The 8297-nt window shown below is 44.7% G+C and overlaps 1 long non-coding RNA gene across 2 annotated transcripts; it reads right to left on the bottom strand.

Moving 5' to 3' along the window:
• Positions 1–2792: 2792 nt before the first annotated feature.
• Positions 2793–8289, bottom strand: LOC140696124 (uncharacterized). 2 transcript variants are annotated; one of them, XR_012072179.1, is made up of 4 exons: positions 8015–8289; positions 4340–4427; positions 4104–4252; positions 2793–3679 (listed from the first exon to the last, which is right to left on the bottom strand). It is a non-coding gene; the product is annotated as an uncharacterized lncRNA (long non-coding RNA). The 2 variants fall into 2 exon arrangements; XR_012072178.1 differs by lacking the exon at positions 4104–4252.
• Between the last annotated feature and the right edge of the window lie 8 nt (positions 8290–8297).

The following is an 8297-nucleotide window of genomic DNA, read 5'->3' as shown; positions in this document are numbered from 1 at the left end:
TTCATATATTTAAAAAAAAGTCTTTCCATCTCAAATGATCGCTAACATTCTTCAAAGTGGTTTTTTAAAAATGTACAAGAGGTTAAATTATTTGAGACCATCATCAAAACAAAAACACCAAATGTTTAAAACTGTGGAACTGCGGGCTCTCTGAGAATGAACCACAAACGCATCCTTTTTGGAGAAATACTGGCCAAGTCAGTGAAGGAGTCAGAAGTGAGATTTTAATCCCAGCTTTTCCATTTACTAGCTGTGTGATTTGGGGCAGGGAAAGTAATCTCTCCTAAAGCTTCAATTTCCTCATTTTAGAGTACGAAGACCAAAAGTACTGATTAAAGGTGAGAAAACCTTCAGGAATCCTGCTCTGCAAACCAAATCCTAAGGGAAAGGAAATCTAGTCAAGGAGTCTTCGAGTCAAGGGTCAGGGCCAGCCGGGCCCACCCTTTACCCTCGCTGAGCCTCGGTTTCCTGGAGGAAAGAGGGTGATAACCTCAGGTGAGTTTATCTACCCTGCAGAGCTGCCAGGAGGATCAAAGTGTTTGCTCACCTGGCAAACAGGGAAGCACCGCACAGACCAGAACTTCTCCTGGAAGCAGGGTGCTTTGACATTGCCCAAGGCTCAGAAACCACCATCCCTATCTGGAAAATCAAATCCATCTTGAGGTTAGAGTTCTGCTTTATGATCCTCTGCATCTCGTGCCAGAAATGAGCTCAGCCGAAAGTGCCATTAACTGCCTGGTGCTGGGGTGGGTTCGCTGTCAAGATCTTTTTATCAGTCAGCTGGCTGTGAAAAGCCAGATAGTGCTGAAATATAGCCATTACCCGGAGAGTTCTGCTTCCCAGGGCTCCGGCAAAGCCTGCCCCTCGCAGGACCAGGGGTAAAACTCTCCTGAGGTCATGAATGAATTCTAGTCTCCCTTCCCAGCTGCCCTGCAAACCACTGTATCCAAAAGAAGTAAATGAGAAGCGGGGGGCCTTCCTGGGTGATTTACTACTCCCTGTCTCTCCTTCCTCCCCTTACTTTTTCCTCCTCTACCCTGACCTCAAGGTCCATATGATGATGAATTAGGCTTTATAGAGAAGAGCGCAAGGCAGTCTCTTTCCAGCCTTCTAGAAATCATCTGGGGATCCTTGGCTGGCATTTCAGCCCATGTTAATTCAGATATCTCCTCTGTGCCAGGAGCTGGGCCAGGGGCTCCCTCATGATGTTATCCCCAGTCCATCTTCACAATCAGCCTGACACGTTAGAATTATTATTCCCATTTCACAGCCAGGAAGTAGAGGAGGAACTGACACTCTCTGCACAGGCTCTTCCAAGTATCCCGCTGCTGGTCTAGAGCATCTGTCCTGGCTTTTATCATTATGTGGCTACTCAAAGAGGGGACCCTAGGTGATAAGAGGATGGTTCCAGTCCCAGCACCCACAACAGTGGTGCGCCCTCGGACCCCCACCTTAACCTGCTCTGAGCATAGCTTCCTCCTGTGTAACTTCTGCCTGTGTGCGATGTGTTCGTGGTGGGTAACTGAGATAATGCATGTGTGTTCTCTTCTATCACGAGGCACTTAACACCTGGGAGGGTTGTTATTGGAGTCGTAAAGAACACCGGAAGCTCTTCACTCAGACTCTAAGTCATTTTCTGAAAGAGGCAGGCATCATGCTGATACCCACTGAAGAACGGATGAGGATGCCCAGGGTGTGACCTGGTTACTGGAGCCGGCCTGACCATATCCTCTTGCCTGACACAGGACAACTTGAGGTCAGGAGTTTGATGGTGCACGCTGATCACAAGAACCGTGATAGGGAGTTCACGTCTCTGTCTGGCTGCTGTGCCTTCCAGCTGTGTGATTTGGGGCACCAGCTCTTGGAACATCAGTCTCTTCTCTAAAAAAGAGCTGGAGGTTGCTACCTTACTTTACAGGGCTGTTGTAAAGATTAAGTAAGGGAAAGTGTGTGAACACATTGGCTCGGTGCCCAGAACGTCAGGGAAGTTCAGTGGGTGTTTATTCCTTCATGTGTTAGTCTTGAAAACTTGGTTTGGTTTGCACATATCATGTCACTGCTGTTCACAAGGGAGGGTCCCACAGGGGCATGGCTTGAGAAGGGCTTCACTCCCCGTGAGTACATGTGTGGGAAAACCTTCAGCAGAAATGCTGCTGAAGAAGAATGTCCGTCCCTAGAAAAAGTATTTCGAGAACAATCACCCGTAGGTATTCTGCCTGTGACCCCCAAAGTATAAGAAACCCAAGAACACTGCCATTTTTAGCAAAGTCCTTGGATACCAGCTCTTGCTATGATTAATAACCAAGTTTCATTTGGATGATGAAGCAATGGCACTTTCCAAAGGAAATGTCGTGACTGCCAGAAACTGCTATCTTGATGCCAAGCTGGGTCTCACCGTTTGGCCCACCTGGCTAGTGGTGCCTGTCTGTGTGTCCTAGGCACGGAGCAGACATCCACCAGACGAGCTGACTGACCTAAGTGAGTGACGCGATCATTAGTCCAGGGAAGAGCCTCTTCTAGGAAGCTGTACTTGCTTCTCTCCTCATTCTTTTCTTGATTTCCAACCAAACTGTGACTTTAAAAGGCAGGCAGAATTTTACCCATGTAAAGAACACAGTTATATTTCCTGAGCCTCGGATTTGAGGTTTTGACTATAACTCCAAGTTCCACGTGTTCCTTTTCAGTACTCTGCATTTAGCTCATTCAAATGTTTGAACAAAAAATTAGAAAGTGAAAACAAATGGGTCTGAGGATCTTGAGAGAAGGCTAACGTGCTGTAGGAGAATGGGTGAAACAATGAGACACAAGAGGAGAGGAGGAATGAGGAGGCGGCATTTAAGATGGAACTTTGAATAATGGGTAGAATTTGGAAGTGTAGAGATGGAAGGGAAGTGCATTCTAGGGCCAATGGAACAACAAAAACAAAGACATGGAAGAGCAACACTCAAAGGATTTTATAGAGTGAGGAGTTTGATGCATATGGACTGCGTAGTATACTGTATATACACACACTTTTCTTGTTGTGCCCTTGTCCATGGAAGACAGCCATTTTTTATACTGGAGTTTGGATGGAGAACAAGAATGTGACAGACACTTCTAGTGGTGACCTCTATTCAGCTTCCTTTTTCTTCTGGACACAAGAGAAGATTCTACTTTTCCACCACCCCTGTAGTTAGGCAGGGCCATCTGACCAGTTCCGGCCAATGCATAGTGTACAGAAGTGGTGTCAATTCCTGGCCAGAAAAATTGCCAGTGCAATAATATCTAGCACCTTTTCCCTTGCCACATCAACTGAAAAGGTTGTATTTTCCAAATAGTATAGTTACAGCACAGTGGAGGCTGCTCATATGTGGACCACTGAATTGTTGTGGGGAGGGGAAGTAGCTCAGAGAGTCTCTTAAATCTTAAGTGTGCTTTTCATAAACAAGAAATAAACCTCTGGTGTTAAGCTATTGAGAATTTGGGGATGTTTGTTATGGCAGCATAACCTAGTTTATCCTAACTAATACATAGAGTTTCTGAAAAGATACTCTTCTGAAGACCACCCTGGCCTATTATGTTTACTTGTTTCTCTAAGGATACCAATCCTAAGCATCCTTTTGGCCAGAGAAAGAGATAGCTGTTCCATTTGCCCCAGGCTTCTGGCATGCACAGATGTTTTCCTCATTCTAGACAGGATCTGTTCAAGATAACAACAGAGAGAAGGCTTTGTGGCTTTATTTTGAAGCATTAATAAAGGAAAATATTGTTGACAACCTCTAAAGCTACACTGAGATTTGGATAACTTAAACAGTGACCTCATAGCAGCTTTTCATAGTAATAATTACCACCATTTAGTAAATTACTCAGATTCCAATGTGTTAGTGGACACCTTACAGCCTTGGCCAATTTAACCCTTAACAGTAATCCTGCAACATTATCCCCAATTTACAGATAAGAAAACAGGCTCAGGGAAGGAATCTGACTTGCCCAAGTCCACCCAAGTCAGTAGAGGGGAGCTAAGACCCAAACCCAGACATGTTGGACTCTCAACCCAGCCTCCTTTCAGGGGGCTGTCTTGTCTGTTGAAGCTCACAGGAAGGATTGATAAAATAGAATCTCACCTAGAATTGTTCATCTGTACTCTAACAAGGCGGGAAAATGAGATGTGGCAGAGACAGATAGTACCATCTAAATATTCATTCCCTCCTCTACATTTCCCAGTCTCTCCAGCAGTTAGTCTGAGGTCATGTGACTGGTTTTGGCCAATGAGCTGTGAGCAGAAGTGATGTGTGTTATTTGCAGGCTGACAGAGTTAATAGCCAATGTGTTTCTTTTATCCTTCTCTGACCCTTCTTACCTGGGAGGCCCCACGGTCCAGTTGGTGTGACTGCAGGATGGAGGAGCCTCTAGACCTTCACGAGATTTTTATGTCCATGAGAAATCAGCTGTATGACACAAAGCCAGGGAAACTGCCTTTTAGAGACTTGCTTTGTTCTGAGGGGGCCACAGGTAAATAGAACTGAATTAATCCTAATGGTTCATGACACATTTGATCATTGGTCTTTGCACCACCTGCTTTTATTTCATTCACTGTTTAGTTAGCTGTTTTAAATAGCGTCTGTGCTGACGAAACCACCCTCTCAAAACTGGGACTAGAACCTTGACAATAACCTTCATCTGATTACATAGTCCTTCTACCAACTCCTTCCCCTCCCTCCCCTCACATCTAGTAACTATCACCCTGAATCCTGTATTCTTCATTCCCTGTTCTCCTTAATATGTGGTTTTATTATATCTATGTGTCTTCCTAAAAACTCTGTGTGTGTGTGTGTGTGTGTGTGTCCAGTCTCTGTTTTCCCATCTATAAAACAGTGGTTATGAAAATTAAATCAGCTAATGTTATGTTGAATGCTAAGAACAAGCCCTGAAATAAAGTAGATGTTCATTTAAATGCTAGTTTTCTTTGCCTTTCCTCAGTAGTCCATTTTCTGAGAGACATTTTGGTAAAGGAGCAGTGTCACAGTATGATTTGAAACACCTAAGAACAATTACGTAATTTACCAAAGCAACAGAACTGATAAAATAACAGAATCCACACCAGGAGGAAAAAGCACTTCGGGCCTGAGACAGCTTTTGGCTTTCAAGATATTTGTTTTGACAAAAGCAGAAACTCTGATTTCTTGCTGACAAGCTGACACTGCACGTCCTTCTGGATGACGGGACAGCCAGTCAGTGAGGTCAACTCGTACCTTCAGGTACCATCGGGTTAACCCTCATGACAGGAAGAGAAGTCAGCTTTAGACTGAAAGGAGAGCATGTTTAAGCATGGAGGAGGAGACGCTGCAGGAGAAAGTAGCTCAGAGGAAGGGACGATTCCCTGAGCCTTGCTTCTACTTCAGATGATAATAAATAGTAAGTCATCCCAAGGAAGAACATAAATATTGGGAGCAGCTAAGGATGCCAGTTACCTGCCCAGTGGGTTACCCAATGAGCTTACTCTTTAAAAGCAGGGCGGGCGAGAACTGCCAAATACGAGAGAACAGATTAGATCTGAGGGACCCATACGAGGGTACTCAAGCCTCTGAATTCTAGTCCGGGATCTTTGCCACCAGCCAGCAGGGTGACCCAGGTGAGTTTCAAACAGTGGCTTTGATGCTGGGAAAGAGATTACTAGGTCAGTGGATGGGGAACTTTCAGACATGGAGAAGACCAGGGTAGGGTAGATACTGGTCAGTGTGGTAGCACTAGCCACATGGGGCTCTTCTCATTAAAAGTAATTAAAGTTTAAATGAAAAATTCAGTTATACAGTTACATTTCAAATGCTCAGCAGCCACATGTCACTAAATGGCTGCCATATGGGACAGCACGGATACGGAACATGTCCATCATCACAGGAAGTTCTACTGGACAACACAGGAGAGCGCGGAGCGTCAGCAAGCCCGAGCACAAGTCTGAAGCAGGTGCTGGGTGCACAGGGGCACGGCATTGAAAGGCGCACCTGGGGGAACGTGGATGCTGCCTTCTGCACCTGCCCCAGCCCCTCCGCCCTGGGCGCATGCGTGTACCTGAGTGTGAAACAGAAACACAAAGGAGTGGAGGCTTTCACGTTGGCAACAGACCAGCAGTCAACCTGCCTGGAGTATCAGTGGCCCAGAGTAGAGTCTTTAAATCCTGCTGCGTAATTTTCAAAGGAGCCTTTTGGTCTCCCCCAAGGCTCAGTGTTAGAAGCTGCAGAATAATGGTGGGTCTTAGAGCTCTGAGTGTTTTAAATCTCCAGCACATCCCCACATTCACATGGGCATTTTCTGAGTCATTGCTTAGCATGGGACAAATTTTTTTAATTTTTTTATTATTATCACAGGTGAGATCAACATGATAGTTTACCTATATATTAGAATTACCCCCAGCTTGTCTAATTCCTTCTCTGCGTAGGAAGAAATGACAGCTCAGCCTTGTAAATCCTTTTTCAAAGTGATGCTTCCACAGGAGCATTTCCTCAGAGCTGCCATTGCTACCAACTGTTCATTCCCTCTTCAGAGGGACCCACCGTCAAGCTCTAGAATGTAGAACTTAAAGGTACTGAAAACACTAATTTGGTCCGAATCCTTTATTTCCCAAGAGATAAATCTGGAGATCAGATTTACCAGCCAATGAGGGCCAGAGCAAGGATCCTTTCAGGGAGTCCAGGAGGTCAAAATTATTTTTATAATAATTCTTAGGCATTATTTACCTTTTTTAACTCTCTCACAGGTGTGCAGGGATTTCTAGAGGTTACGTGATATATCCACACAATTCTCTAGAAATGCTATTAAAATACTTCCCCCTTTTCCCATTACATCTCTATGTGAAACCATATTTTCTTTATACCTGTCAACCAAAACAATAGATGGCAACAGATTGCACGAAGAAGCAGATATGAGAACCCCACTGTCATCTATTAAGCTAGGTATTAAAGAAATTAGCAAAAAATGTAAAAGTCATTCTTCCCACTAAACACTTTTTGGACTCCACAGTTATTTTTCAAAAAAAAAAGTTTATGTTAACGTACAATGGCTTCTTATTTTTATTCATAAGTGAGTTTATAATTTTCTGAATTTCTTGGTTTAAATTCTAATAAGATAAATAGCTAAGTAAGATAAGTAGCTATATATCCATGTAAAATGAAGACATTTGGAGATCTTGATATTTACTGAGTGTAAAGGATTTGGAGACTAATGCATTTGATAGTAGCTAGTTTAGGGGAAACCAAAAAAAGGTGAAGAATTATGAAAATAATGCAACTTATGTAGAAAATTGGATTGGTTCTTATGGAGCCAGCATTGGTTGGGTTTGTTCTGAGTGGACCCAAGGGATGCAAACAGTAAAAAAGACCCAAAAGTAAGCCCAACGAGTAGACATCAGTCCAGAAATAGCTTTCTGATGACCTGAGCTATGCCAAGGCAAAAAGGACTGCCATGACTAGGAGTGAGCTCCCTATCCCCAGAAGGATGTAAGCAGAGTCTGGCAAACCATCCAGCAAGGATGTTGCAGAGAGGAAGTCAAGTACCAGAGGAAGCTGGGCTAGAGGTAGGATGGGGTCTTCGAAGGACTTTAAGATCCCTTACAATCTGAGCATTTAACTTGAGCAAAGACCTACAATGATTCTCATAAAAGTCAAAAAGCTTTTGACCCAGTCCTAACCATAAATTTGCTCCCTGGTCAATACAGGGCACTAAAAGATGCGATTTCCACAAGTTGCCTTGTAATAACCCCTCAGATTTGCATTGGGCTTTGCAGTTGACAAAACTCTTCACTCTCTCTATTTACTGTGATCCTCTGAACTGTCCCATGGACGACATACTTCACAAAGGTCCGAGAGCAATGCAGATTCCCCAGATGACGCAGCTGGTAAGTGGCATATCCTCCTGGCATCAAGAGTAGTATTCTTTCCACTGCATCCCAGCCACCTCCCTGCCGATCCAAGGATTGGGCGAGCACCCAAAATCCAAAGCCCAGCCCTGACATCTACTCACTCCTCCCCATGTGGCTTACGCGTAATGAGGCTGTTTATCCAGTTCAGCTCCTGCCAAGGTACCCAGTACGATGTTTCTGCTCACGTAGAGGAGTCTCTTACCCGCAGTCCTACCCCCTCCTCTGCAAATTCCTTCCTAGGGAAACGCTGGACTCTTGAGCAGCCTGAACTGTTCAACTCTCCCCGGTACGCTAATGAGTTGTTTTAGGCTGTGTGTGCGTTTCATGTTCAGGAACCCCAGGAGCTCAGCGATCGCAGCCCCGGCGCGCAGGCGCGAGGCGCCGCCCATGCCGGTACAGCCTG

Source organism: Vicugna pacos, chromosome 4, assembly GCF_048564905.1.
Source record: "Vicugna pacos chromosome 4, VicPac4, whole genome shotgun sequence".
In the NCBI taxonomy this organism is placed as follows: domain Eukaryota; kingdom Metazoa; phylum Chordata; class Mammalia; order Artiodactyla; family Camelidae; genus Vicugna; species Vicugna pacos.
Note: the sequence above shows the minus strand (reverse complement) of the source record. Positions and strands in the feature narration are given on the sequence as shown.